Genomic DNA, 14,271 nt, shown 5'->3' with positions numbered 1-14,271 from the left:
CTAATCTGATCTTGGCTGGAAGGGAAGCCTTTCTCTTCTGCTCTCAGACTGTGGCTTTCCACATGCAAGTCCCAACAAAGCACTTAGGAATAAAATGGAATAAAGGAGAAAATATCAGAGAAGGAAATGGCAACCCATTCCAGTACTAGTGCCTGGGAAATCCCATGGATGGAGGAGCCTGGTAGGCCACAGTCCATGGAGTCACAAAGAGTCGGACACGACTGAGTGACTTCACTTTCACTTTCACTTTCATCCAACAAGAGTAAGTGCTATTTCTTGAAACTCATGATTGTGGCTGTGTGTGTAGATGAATGTATAAATTGGGTTGTAATGGAAAAAAAACACTTTTTTTTTTTCAGATAATTTCTTTGGCTGTATCAAGTTTTAGTTGTGGCATGTGGGATCAGTTCCCCAATCAGGGATCAAACCTGGGTGCCTTGCATTGGGAATGCGGAGCCTTAGCCACTGGACCATGAGGAAGTCCCTGTACAAAAACATTTCTTACTGAGGGTTGTGGTTTTAAAAGCTGAAGAAACCATTGCTTTAAGGGAAAGCAACCATTTATCAACTATTAAACAAAGACTATCAAAAATTGAATCTTGTTCTAAGTAGAGAAAAAAAGCAAGACTTGGCTCTTGTAATTAAGCTCTGAATTGGGGGATGAAAAGACAAACAAACCAGTAGGACAGGATGAGAAAAACCACAGTGACAGAAGGGTGTGCCCAGGGGAGGCAGGCCACGGCCTTGCCAGGGTCCTGGTGCTCCCAACTGGGGGTGGGGTGTGTGAATACAGACCAGCAGGGGCTGGTGTGGCCGCCCAGAGCCAGGGACTGCTTGCTGGGAGGTGGGGAGGGAAGCAGGGTCAGTGCGGCTGGGCAAGAATGGAAGGATCTGAGGGGAGAGCTGAAGACTTTCCCCTCTGGGAGATATGAAATTATCCCTATTGTTTAGAAGGGGATGGCTCGAGGCAGGGGCTGGGGGCTGGGGGTGGGGCAGCAGTTGAAGGACCAGATGTCGCGTTTGTCCCTGGTTCAAGGATTTTTCAAACTCACGTGAACATTGGTCCAGATGAAAACTTAGTCTACAGTTAACCATTTATTAGTCTGATAGGACTATCCATATTTTGCTTTTCTTCATATTTCTGCCTTGCGGTCCAGCTAGACCCAGCATTGGTGTCTGCCCAGCAGGCTTCTTTCCTCTCTTATCCCTGCTGGGTACTAAATCCTCCAGCAGGGGATGGGTTCAGAGAAAACAGTGTGTTAGCTGCTCAGTCGTGACTCAGTCCCAACTCTGCGACCCCATGGACTATAGTCTGCCAGGCTCCTCTGTCCATGGAATTCTCCAGGCAAGAATACAGGAGTGGGTACCCATTTCTTCTCCAGGGGATCGTCCCCATCCAGGGATTGAACCCTGGTCTTCTGCACTGCAGGCAGATTCTTTATAATCTGAACCCCCAGGGAAACCCAAGCCTACCCCCTAACACCCCTCCTTACACACCTGGGGGGCTGCCTGCAAACTAGCTGAGAAGGATGCAGCAGGGCTGACCGTCTGATTTTCAGCTCAGCATACAGGGACTGGCCTCTCTTTCTGCTTGTAAAAGAAGAAATGGAAAAAGCAACTTTACACAAATAAAAGTTAATTTAAAAATAAGATAAAGTTTCAAAAAAAAAAAAAGTATAAATAGAAAAGCAGAAGTAACCAAAGGGACTAAGATTCTATTTCCCCTTAAAGCAAAAACAGTTTTTGTCTGTAGGTCCAGAATATACTGTGTGCCTTTTCCTAGTCAGGGGCTTCCCAGGTGGCACTAGTGGTAAAGAACTCGCTTGCCAATGAAGGAGACCTAAGAGATGCTAGTTTGATCCCTGGGTCAGGAAGATCCCCTGGAGAAAGGTATGGCAACCCATTCTGATATTCTTGCCTGGAGAAACCTGCATGGACAGAAGAGCCTGGTGGGCTACAGTCCACAGGGTCAAAGAGTCAGACAAAACTGAAGTGACTTAGCAGCACAGCAGTTTCCTAGTCATCCCTCTGAGCCCAGTAATTGGAAAGGAACTGCTGCTGCTAAGTCCCTTCAGTCATGTCCGACTCTGTGCGACCCCACAGACAGCAGCCCATCAGGCTCCTCCGTCCCTGGGATTCTCCAGGCAAGAACACTGGAGTGGGTTGCCATTTCCTTCTCCAACGCATGAAAGTGAAAAGTGAAAGTGAAGTCGCTCAATCGTGTCCGACTCTTAGCGACCCCATGGACTGCAGCCTACTAGGTTCCTCCATCCATGGGATTTTCCAGGCAAGAGTACTGGAGTGGGGTGCCATTGCCTTCTCCAAAGGAAAGGAACTAGGCAATATTAATATGCAGCAACCAAAGGGCTAACTTTTAAAAGAAATTTTTATTTTATATTGGAGTACAAAATGACCCTGATGCTGGGAAAGATTGTAGCATCACCTACTCAATGGACTGTGGAGGACAGGGAAGCCTGGCGGGCTGCATGAAGTCCATGGGAATGCTAAGAGTCGGACACGACTTAGCGATTGAATAATAACACAGTTGATTAACAATGCAAAGGGCTAATTTTGAGGGGCTGAGAATCCACTTTCTTCTGTTATACTTTGAACTTTTTTTTTTCTTTGAACTGTTTTTAAGAGGTACCCTAGAGAGTCGTAAAGTGCCCTTCTGTGTTGTCTATTCTTGTGCAAAGGCTGGTCTTTTCCTTGGCTCTCCACACACCAAGTCCCTCTCCACACCTCTGCTCCCAGGGGTTCTGTTGCCTGCAATTCATTCGCCCTTGTTTTACATCTACTTGAATTCTGCCTCCAAAATGCCATTCAAATCCCATCTCCTCTAGGAAGTCAACCCACATAGGAGGACGTAGCACTCCTAAAATTTTTTATCCTTTTAAATCTTTATGAATAAGGGGCTCATTCATTTCCCTATTTTTATAGCTTTGTCATGTTAAATGTTTATCACTGAGATCACAAATTCCCGGAACCCCAGAGACACCAACTTATATTTCTGTGCCTGGCATGGAGCTGAATATATAACAGGACCTCAGAACTGAGATCTATCACAAATCTGATACAAAATCTGAGTTCAAGACTCTGGGACCTTGGGCGCTTCCTTAATGCCACTGGGGTATGACTTCCTGTCTTGTAAAACTAGGATGGTAATAGTACCTACAATTTAGAGATGCTGCAGACGTTAAACAAAACTATAGGTAAATGTTTAAGACACAGCACGGGATAGGTTATTTACTATAAATTGGTAAGATAGAAGTCAAAGGACTTTGCTTATTTCTCTATCCAGTCTTAGGGTTTTCCCCATCCTTGTGATTTTTTTTATTACATTTTTACTTATTTTTGAAATATGTAATATTTCAAAATAATTACAATGGTTCCAAAAGCAAGTCAGAACAAAAAGCTATTTCAGAGAAGTGTCATTCTTCTTAATTTCCTTCTTCCTTTTATCCTGTTCCCACTATGCCCTGCAGGTAACTAATCTCATTAGGGTTTTTTTTTTTTTTTTTTGGTCCTTATTTCCTCCTCTCAAATGATATTCTCAAGACTGTGTTCTTTTGAGACCTGATTCTCGGGAACCTAGTCATCTTTACACTTCAGCTTGGGAGGTGTTGCAAGCAGGCGCTCCATGACAATGGGGTTAGTTGGGGCTAATCCTCAAGGGATTAATCATGGTGAGAAAGAGCCGGCATTCTTCACGGGACTGTTGTAAATACTTGCCCCAGGTCCCAGTATATCTCTGTGACTGGTAAAGGGACCACAGCCCCATTCCTGCTATTTGGGAGTTCCTGCTACTCCCAGAGGCTGAAGGGAAAGTGTCACGCCCTAATGGAGTATCCCCACAGAGCCCAGGTGGCCTGTCAATCCTCCCATAGAGCGCAGGGCCTGACTCAAAAGTATATGATTGGATTTTTAAAAATAATTAATTATTTATTTATGGCTGTACTGAGTTTTCGTTGCAGTGAGGGAACTTTCCCTAGTTGCGGAGAGCTGGGGCTGCTCTCTAGTTACAGTGAGTGGGCTTCTCATTGGGCTGACTCTCTTGTTATGGAATGTGGGCTCTAGGGTGTGTGGGCTTCAGTAGTTGCAGAGTGTCGACTCAGTACTTGTGGCTCAAGGGCTCCAGAGCACAGGCTCAGTAGTTGTGGCACACAGGCATAGTTGCCCCACCGCACGTGGGATCTTCCCAGACCAGGGGTCAATCAAACCGGTGTCCCTTGCATTGCAAGGTGGATTCTTCACCACCGGAGAAATCCCTTTAAAGAATTTTATTTATTTATTTATTTTTGGCTGTGCTGGGTCTTCCTTGCTACGAAGGCTTTTTTCTAGCTGCAGAGAGCTGGAGTTACTCTCCAGTTGCGGTGCACAGGTTACTCATTATGGTGGCTTCTCTTGTTGCAGAGCATGGGCTTCAGGGCAGGCAGGCTTCAGTAGGCACACAGGCTTAGCTGCTCTGAGGCATATGGGGTCTTCTCGGATCAGGGATTGAACCTGAACCCATGTGTCCTGCATTGGCAGGCAGATTCTTTACCACTGATTCACCAGGGAAGCTCCTGTGATTGCATTTTTTAAAAATCCACACCCAAGCATGTGTAGTGACCTTTGCTCATGATGGGAAAGCAGCCCTTTATGCTTCTAATCCTTATTTCTCCTTGGGATCTGAGGGATCAAGTTTGAAAAGCTCCTAGGCACTTCTCCATAGGACCTCGTTTCAAGGAGAAAAAAAAAAAACAACCCTGAGTAAATAAAAGGGCCCAGCCATAGGGAGGCGGCTGGAGGAAGCGGAGGCCCACAGCTAGAGGTATTCATTGGAAAAAGCAGTGGGCGGAGAGGCTCCTGACTCTGAGGAGTCAGGCTGGCCCCAAGTCAGCTCCGAGGTTGTGACTCACCGCGAGGAAAAGGAGTGCCCTGTGCTCTGGGGGAGGCTGCCTGCTCCAAACAGGGGAGCGGTGGCCAAGGAAGGAAATGAAGCAATCCAGGATTGATGAGTAGCCTCGGGGCAACCCGAGCTGGGAGCCCAAGTTGTCCCCAACTGCTGCCACTCCATACGGTTACCCTGCGCCCCCAAGGGACAAACATCATGGAAGAGAGTGGATTTGCCTGGGAAAGGGAATCGGGCCCTGTTCTGGGCAAATAGTTCCACCTTTCTTTCCCCAAGCTGGGGAAGACCTGGCAGCCAGCATCCTGACACAGCCCAAAGCCATGCTTTATTTTACTTGTAATTAGAAAACCATTTTGGGACTTCCCTGGTGGTCCAGTGGTTAAGATTCTTCACTTCCAATGCAGGGGGCATGGTTTCAATTCCTTGTCTGGGAACTAAGATCCTATATGCCACATGGTGTCTCCAAAAATGATTAATAATAATAATTGTTTCTTTTTTTAAAGAAGAAAAATACTTGAATAGAGGTGACTTTGCACAAATCTGGGCTCTCCAGTTCACCATGGCCACCATCTCACCCTAAGTTGGCATCACAAACTGAGGCTCTACTCCCCACCTGCCTCTGAAATTATTTGAAATGTCAGCTCCTGGACAAGGAGCACCGCAAGTTCCTCCCACCTCTGGGGCTCTAGGAGTCTGTGTCCTGGAACAAAACGATTTTTCAACAGTGGCTAGAAACAGGGTGAGCAGGCTGCCCTGAGAAGGAAATGACCCTTCGCTCAGCAGGCTAGAGAAGACGAGCCTGGCAAGGCACCAAGACTGAGCCTACACAAGGCAGAAGTGACACAGCTTAGAGAGAATTCAAAACAGCATCTCTGACACCTCCCGGTGCCTCCTGTCTCTCTACGGTATCGCTGCCAGCAAGTGGGCATCACGCCCAACCTGCAGTGGGCAGCGAGGGGGCTAGGATCCCATCTGTCTGGTGTCCTAAAGCTGGTGGCTGGAACCATAGTGTCCAGGTTCCAGCCGCCCTCTGCTGGGCAAGTACAGAAGCTGCTTCCCAAAGAAAGAGGTGCCCCTCTCTCCTGGAGCCCCCTGAATCTGGGAGGTGGGAAAGGCATTCTGCTTTTCCACCACCTTCCCAGAAAAGCTGGAGAAAGTATCAGTGCCTCCTGAAAGATCTCTAGTAAAAGTCTCAAGTCACTTAAGTCCTCTGCCTTTAATCAGAATGACTTTTCATGACATAGGGTCTGACCCAAAGATATGCCCACTAAACATTAATGGAATAAATAACTAGCTCACCAGTTACCCACCATAGAAACTGCTTCTGAGGGACTTGCTTGGTGGTCCAGTGGCCAAGACTTCCAGCTTCCAATGCAGAGGGCATGGATTCGAACCCTGGTCAGGGAACTAGATCCCACGTGCTGCAACAAAGATCGAAGACCCCAAGTGCTGCAACTAAGGCCCAGTTCAGCCAAATAAGTAAATATATATTTTAAAAAATAAAAATAAGGAAACTTCTCCTGGCTTTGTCCAGGAGAACAGGTCCAGTGTACTGGGCATCTTTCTGAAATTCCTAATAAATAGGTCCTTCTACCTAGCTCTTCCAGTTTCAAGCTGCTTCTACTGGAGATCCAACCTGGCCTCCTTTCTTTGGAACCCCGGAGGCATCTTTCTGGGCTTCCCCGGTGGCTCAGTGGTAAAGAATCTGCCTGCCATGGGGGTCAAGAAGATCCCCTGGAGAAGGTAATGGCAACCCACTCCAGGATTCTTGCCTGGAGAATTCCATGGACAAATAAGCCTGGTTGGCCACAGTAGGGTCTCAAAGAGTCGGACAAGACTGATCAACTAAAACACTCACACCAGGCATGTCTCTTCTAATCCCCTCAACCCAGCTCTCCATTCCCAGCAGTGAAAGTGAAAGTGAAGTCGCTCAGTCGTGTCTGACCCTTTGCGACCCCATGGACTGTAGCCTAACAGGCTCCTCCATCCATGGGATTTTCCAGGCAAGAATACTGGAGTAGGTTGCCATTTCCTTCTCCAGGAGATCTTCCCAACCCAGGGACTGAACCCGGGTCTCCCTCATCGTAAGCAGACGCTTTACCATCTGAGCCACCAGTCACGCTGGGTCTAGTTCACAGCTTCTTTCCTTTCTCGCTGTCTTTATTTTTATTTATTTATTTTTCTCTCGCTCTCTTTAAATGTTTCCTCTGTCTCTGTTTTGGACACCAGGGTTCTTCATTTGGACATTGAGATAGTCTCTTCTGCCTGAAGCAGCCCCAGGCCTTTAACGAGGCCTCTTTTGTCCATTAATTATTAACTGTTGTTACTTGACACTTGTAAATAATGTAGGCCAGGAGAAAGGGCTGGAAAAGATCTCTGGGACCCCGTGGAGTGAGCCTGGAGAAGGCCAGGTTCCGAGAGGCCTGTGAAAGGGCTTCAGGTCCAGGCCACTTGGGAAGATGTTCGTCAAGCCTGTCTCAGGTGCTAACTAACCAAACCATACTTAAATGTGTGTGTGTTTCTTTTTTTTTCCTATTATGCCTATTTCTCTTACAACTTATTTTTCCTAGTTATAATAGGGATCTTTTTTTAAAGCTAGGTGACATCAGTTCAGTTCAGTCGTTCAGTCGTATCCGACTCTTTGGGACCCCATGAATCGCAGCACGCCCGGCCTCCCTGTCCATCACCAACTCCTGGAGTTCACTGAGACTCACGTCCATCAAGTCAGTGATGCCATCCAGCCATCTCATCCTCTCTCGTCCCCTTCTCCTCTTGCCCCCAATCCCTCCCAGCATCAGAGTCTTTTCCAATGAGTCAACCCTTTGCATGAGGTGGCCAAAGTACTGGAGTTTCAGCTTTAGCATCATTCTTTCCAAAGAAATCCCAGGGCTGATCTCCTTCAGAATGGACTGGTTGGATCTCCTTGCAGTCCAAGGGACTCTCAAGAGTCTTCTCCAGCACCACATTTCAAAAGCATCAATTCTTTGCACTAAAGCTAGGTGACATATGTGGTGTTAAAAAATAAACCGAGGCATATTAAGAACTTCAAGAAGTTACTTGAGCAAAAATCGATTTAGCTCTCTTTGGGCTCAGACCTAGGTTGTGGTGACATAGTGAAACGCACCAAGAAGGTCGGGACTGTGGGCAAACACGGGACCTCCCTCGGGAAAATGGTGAAGAAAACTGAAGTCAGCCAGCGTACCAAGTACACTTGCTCCTTCTGAGGCAAAACCAAGATGCAGAGACGAGTGGTGGGCATTTGGCTCTGTGGTTCCTGCATGAAAACGGTAGTGGGTGATGCTGGGGTACCATTTCTGGTGCCATTTCTGCTGTCACAGCAAAGTCTGCCATCAGAAAAGGGAAGGAATTGAAGGACAAGTAGAAGTGTCACCATTTCATAACACTGAAAGCCTATAGTAAATGGGTTAATTTATGTAACAAAAATTAAAAAAAAAATCTGTTCAAAGCTGGCAGCGCTCAGTCTCTCTGACAGAAAGGAGCCCCAAGGAACTGTACAAAATGAAAACCTTTTATAGGCAAAGAGGAACAGGAACAAGAAATTATACTGGGCAAAAAATAGCAGATTGTTTATTGTAAGGTAACTTTAGGGGATGGCAGGGGTCTCACAGGCAGATAACCTCACTAGTGCTAATCAGGTGATCCCTGATTGGCTGGGTTAAGATTCCACTGCTGGGAGAGCCAAAAGTGTAATTAAGGCTTAGTTTGGTGACATGGGGCTCAGCATAAGCAACTCCATCTTGGACCTGTCATCTTGTTTTTAATAACTGACAGGAAAAATTCAAAGGACTGAGGTGAGTCAATAGAAAGCTGTGCTCTCCCCTACTCCTTTCCCCATGTCCCTTGCCCACAGAAAGACTGCCACTTTTGAAAGTAGTGCTGTGAACATCCAGACACATGGTTATTGCCAGTCAAAGCTTATTGAGCACCTGCTATGATCCAAGCACTGTTTACAAAAGTTCTATCCTAGTAAACCTGTATTCTGATGAGAGGTGAGGGGATCAGGCAACAAAAGAGATAAATCTGTCAAGTCCATGATGTGTTATATGTTGATAATGTGAAAAATGAAAGTGTTAGTTGCTCAATCGTGTCTGACTCTGCGACCCCATGGACTCTAACCAGCCAGGCTCCTCTGTCCATGGAATTCTCAGGCAAGAATACTGGAATGGGTTGCCATGCCCTTCTCCAGGGGATCTTCTCAACCCAGAGATGGAACCTGGGTCTCCTGCATTGCAGGCAGATGCTTTACCATCTGAGCCACCAGGGAAGCCCTATATGTTGATAAGTGCAATAAAAATAACGTAACCAGGGTCTGAGAGCTGGTCCTGACTGCTCTTTCACTCTGCTATCCTGGCCACACCCTGAGAACCTGGGGCTGCGCTGGCCAAGTCACTCCTTCACTACATTCCTTGGCATTGGGGTGCTTGCCCTGCATGATCAAGTGGGGCTCTAGCAGGTCCTCAGGGGTCAGCTGGAGAACCTCCAAAGTAGCTGTTGGGATTGGGATTGCTCATCTTCATTTATCCTTGATCAGAGTTTATGAGTATTTTTTTCATATTTATTTATTTATTTGGCTGAGTTTCATCTTAATTGTGGCACGAAGGTTCTCCATTGTGGTGCGCAGGCACACAGGCTTAGCTGCCCATGTGGGCATGAGGCATGTGGGATCTTAGTTCCCCAACCAGGAATTGACCTGTGACCCCTGTATTGGAAGGCAGATTCTTAACCACTGGACTACAGGGAACTCCCTATGAATGTTTTTCTGTCTTTAATTAAATGTTATTAGAATTCTCTACATCAGTAGTTCTCAAAGTGGTCTCCGGACTGGCAGCATCAGGACCAGCATCATGTGGGAACTTGTCAGAAATGCAAATTCTTAAGTTCCCTCCCCCAGTCCCACTGGATCTTAGACTCTAGGGCTGTAGTCCCTAAATTTGTTTTAACTAGCCATAAGGTCTGCTCTGGGATTCCCTGGTGACTCAGATGGTAAAGAATTTGCCTGCAGTGCAGGAGACCTGGATTGGATCCCTGGGTCAGGAAGAACCCCTGGAGGAGGAAATGGCAACTCACTCTAGTATTCTTGCCTGGAATTCCTTGGACAGAGGAGCCCAGCAGGCTACAGTCCATGGAGTCCCAAAGAATCAGACACTACTGAGCGATTAATACATACACACACATCTGCTCTACAGAAATACTTTACTAATTCACATTCCTAACAATTATGGTCATAAGCACACATTTTTTAGAGTTACGCATCTTAAAAAAATGTTTTCCAGATGAAATCCTAGACTAGGGATAGAGCTTATATGTTAACAAGTAAAAGTTAAGTCTACTTTAAATGGAGTATGACCTATAAAAACTGAACCACTAAAGGTAGAAGTAGAGACTTCCCTGGCAGTCCACTGGTTAAGAATCCGCCTTCCAGTGCAGGAAACGTGGGTTTGATCCCTGGTCAGAAAGCTAAGATTCCACACATGTGTGCATGCTCAGTCACTCAGTCGTGTCTGACTCTTTGCAAACCCATGGCCTGTAGACTGCCAGCCTCCTCTATCCATGGGATTTTCCTGACAAGAACCCTGCAGTGAGTTGCCATTTCCTACTCCAAAAGATTCTCAACCAAGGGACTGAACCAATGTCTTGTGTCTTCTGAGTCTCCTGCACTGGCAGGCGGATTCTTTTACCTCTGAGCCATCTGGAAAGCCCTAAAATTCCACATGCCTCACAGCTAAAAACCCAGAACATAAACACAGAAGTAACATTGTAACAGATTCAATACAGACTTTACAAATGGTCCACGTCAAAAACATCTTTAAAAAAATAAAAAGAGGATAAGTAAAATACAAATCTTATAGCTCAATTATTTGAAAATGAGGATCAATTCATGCGATTCCTGAGGACTTAAATGTACCCAATCTGTCATGTGTTTGTGTTAGTCACTCAGTTGTGTCCGACTTTGTGACCCCATGGACTGTAGCCCTCCCCTAAAAATGGGATTCTCCAGGCAAGAATACTGGACTGGGTTGCCATTTCCTTCTCTAGGGGATCTTCCCAACCCAGGGATCAAACCTGGGTCTCCCGAATTGCAGCCAGATTCTTTACCATCTGAGCCACGAGGGAAGCCAACTGGATGGGTGACCTAGTCCTAAATCCCGTGTTATCAAAAAGCAACAAAAGTTGGAAATAAATGAAGAATAACTAAAAACTGATGATGTGGGTTGTTAAAATACAGATAAATAGTAATATATGTTTTTATTCCTCTCTGTATGTGTGCTAAGTTGCTTCAGTCATGTCCAGCTCTTTGCAACCCCATGGACTGTAGCCCACCAGGCTCCTCTGTCCATGGGATTCTCCAGGCAAGAATACTGGAGTGAGTTGCCATTCCCTTCTCCAGGGGATCTTCCCAACCCAGGGTCAAACCTGAGTCTCTTGGGGGACCTTCCAGACCCAGGGATCAAACTCGCATCTCTAAGGTCTCCTGCCTGAGCAGGTGGGTTCTTTACCACTAGCACCACCCAGGAAGCCCTTTCCAAAAGAAGAAGTGAATAGTAGTAATAGTCATTAGGCTATATTCCAGGCAATGTGGAAAGCACATAGTATGCAATTTTATAATAGCAACACAAACAAGAAACTATCAGAAGAACACTTTGGGCTTTAATTTACAGATGAGCAAACAGGCTTGGGAAGCTTCAGGATCTTGCCTGGTACATGCCTAGCAGATGGGAGGAGCTGGAATTGGATTCTTTAATCTCAGTCTGTGCTCATTTTACTGAAAGCCACATTTGTAGATACTAGTGCTTATCTGAGCCTAATCCCTGGAGGACTAGGAGTCTCTGGAGAGAGAGAGAGAGGCTTTGGGAGGTCAGGAAGGAGATAAGTCTTGGCCAGAGTCCATCCATCTCACAGAGTGTCAAGTGTGTCTAGTGGGATCCTAGACACACGTTATGGCTGTTTTGCCAGCCTTGCATCCTTTGCAAGAGGAATAAGGTATATGTTGGGAGGAATGGCCAAATGGAGTCCTGGAAAGGGCCTCCCACAGCCAAGACATTAACCTAAAAGTAACTGTGTACCCCTGGGGATATTACAGAGATTAGTTCCAAAAAGATTTGAAAGATGTGGGTCTAGGGATTTCTACAACATCTGCATTCACCTTACCTGTCTGGTCAGTGTCACAGGCCAGCAGTGTTGGAGAATGAGGGTAAGTCAACACAGACACCCTCTATGGGCTCTGCCTACCCTGCCCAGAGCACCTCTGCAAGGAGAGGGGGCACCCACACTCAAGGGGAGGAGGTTAAAAAAAAAAGGGGGGGGGGAGGAGGTTATACAGGGAAGGCGAGTACAGCAGCAGGTGGGACTCAGAGCCACTTGGAATTCTGCCCACCACCCCTCCTCCTGTGTGGAGCATGGCTGCAGCTCTAAGCTGTCTACCAGGCAGCATCCACGTTACTGCATTGGGCCCCTTTTGTTTAGCTGTCACCCTGCACAAGGACCACAGCGATCTGGGACCTCTGACTTTCACACTTCACTTTCTATGTGAGTAATAAATGGCCTAATCTGAAAATGGGCTCATTTTTTCTTTTTTTTAAAATTATTTCTTTTTTTTTTGACTGCACTGGGTCTTCCTTGCAGTGCACAGGCTTCTCATTGTGGTGGTTTTTTGCGGAGCACAGGCTCTAAGGCATACAGGCTTCAGTAGTTGTGGTGCATGGGCTTAGTTGTTCCACAGCACATGGGATCGTCCCAGATCAGGGATCAACCCCAGGTCTCCTGCATTGGCAGGCAGATTCTTCACTGGACAACCAGCGAAGTCCTTTTAAAATGCTTATCAGAGTATAATGGATTTTCAGTGTTGTGTTAGTTTCAGGTGTACAGCAAAGTGAGTCAGTTATGTTTTTGTTCAGTCACTAAGTCATGTCAGACTCTTTGCGACCCTATAGGCTGAAGCATGCCAGGCTTCCCTGTCGTTTATTATGTCCTGGAGTTTGCTCAAACTCATGTCCACTAAGTCAGTGATGCCATCCAACCATCTCATCCTCTGTCGCCCCCTTCTCCTCCTGCCCTTACATACATATATCCACTCTTTTTAAGATTCTGTGTCCATATGGGTCATTACAGAGTGTTAAGTAGAGTTCCCTGTGGTATACAATAGGTCCTTATTAGTGACTCCTTCCTTCTTTACCAGCCAGGCCTTGCCTGTGCCTAATACTTTACAGCTGCTTAGGGATCGCTCGCTACTTGACAGAAAGATACTGGGTCTGCTGAGGGGAGGAAGGAATTGTCTATCAAAGGAACTGCAGGACATGGCCCAAGTGTGCCCAGCAGGAGCTAGGGGACAGACCTGGGACTATATTCTCCTCATGCTGCACTGGGTGAGATGAAACATAAAGTTGGGTAAAGAACACGCTGCTGATTTGGGAGCCCTGCCGTATGGTATAGGACTTACACCCTGGCGAGGAGCTGGAGACGGTGCTGATGCTCTATTTCCCTGGTTCATGGAAGCTCAGAAAAGCCATGGCCTCCACTAAGTGAAGTAGAACTGCCAGAACCACCATGGCAAAGAGCGGGTGAAGAGGTCAAAGGCTCAGCGAAGTGGGCATACTGGAACAGATATATCACTAAGGACAGAAAACCCACAGGAGGACCTGGAGAGCATTCTAAATACCTAAGCAGTAAGCATGCACTGGTGAAAAGGGCCAGCAGCATCAGTGAGAAAATCAGCTATGGCTGCCCTCACTAGACCAGGGCTGGTGGGGGAGGCAGAATTGTGTTCCTCTACTAATGGGGTTGATGGGGTCTCTGGGAATCTGTGTTCACTTCCTGTACCCTCTCTCCTCCTGAAGTATGGACTGGACGAAACCTTGACAGCAATGAGAGGGATTAATTCTGCAAGCTTTTCAGCCTCTCTCTGTAGATCCTGCTCTCTCTCATGCCCTGGGGCCTGACTGCACACCACAGATATTTGCATTTATAATATAAAACTTCCTTCCCAGACTTTCTAAACAGGAAACTTGTTCCAGCTTAAAATAAAGCTGGGACCTCCCTGTCTTCCTACCTGTGGGCCCTTAAGCTTCCTTCCCCCTACTTCCAAGATGCCTTGACCCTTAGCTTCTGAGGCTCAGCCTGTGCCTCCCACATGTAACCTGCCCTGTGGCATTAATCTAAGTCCAGCAGACATAGGCAGATGCCACAGAGTTGCCCAATTTCCTCTAAAAGAACATTTTAACTTTTATTCCTGGAGATAGCTTCTTGCTCATTTTCAGGCCTGAGTAATCTTTCAGGCAATTGGGTAAAGAACATGCTGCTGAGCAGGAAAGTCTCCTGTTATTTAACAACCTGAAGTCTCGTCTTACCGTATATTCTCT

At 46.6% G+C, this 14,271-nt stretch overlaps 1 pseudogene; it reads left to right on the top strand.

Moving 5' to 3' along the window:
- Positions 1-12,175, top strand: part of LOC109565555 (large ribosomal subunit protein eL43-like) — a 32,806-nt pseudogene extending 20,631 nt beyond the window's left edge.
- The last annotated feature ends 2,096 nt before the right edge of the window (positions 12,176-14,271 follow it).

The sequence above is a fragment of the Bos indicus genome, chromosome 11 (genome assembly GCF_029378745.1).
Source record: "Bos indicus isolate NIAB-ARS_2022 breed Sahiwal x Tharparkar chromosome 11, NIAB-ARS_B.indTharparkar_mat_pri_1.0, whole genome shotgun sequence".
Classification (NCBI taxonomy): domain Eukaryota; kingdom Metazoa; phylum Chordata; class Mammalia; order Artiodactyla; family Bovidae; genus Bos; species Bos indicus.
This window is presented reverse-complemented; position numbering and strand designations above follow the sequence as displayed.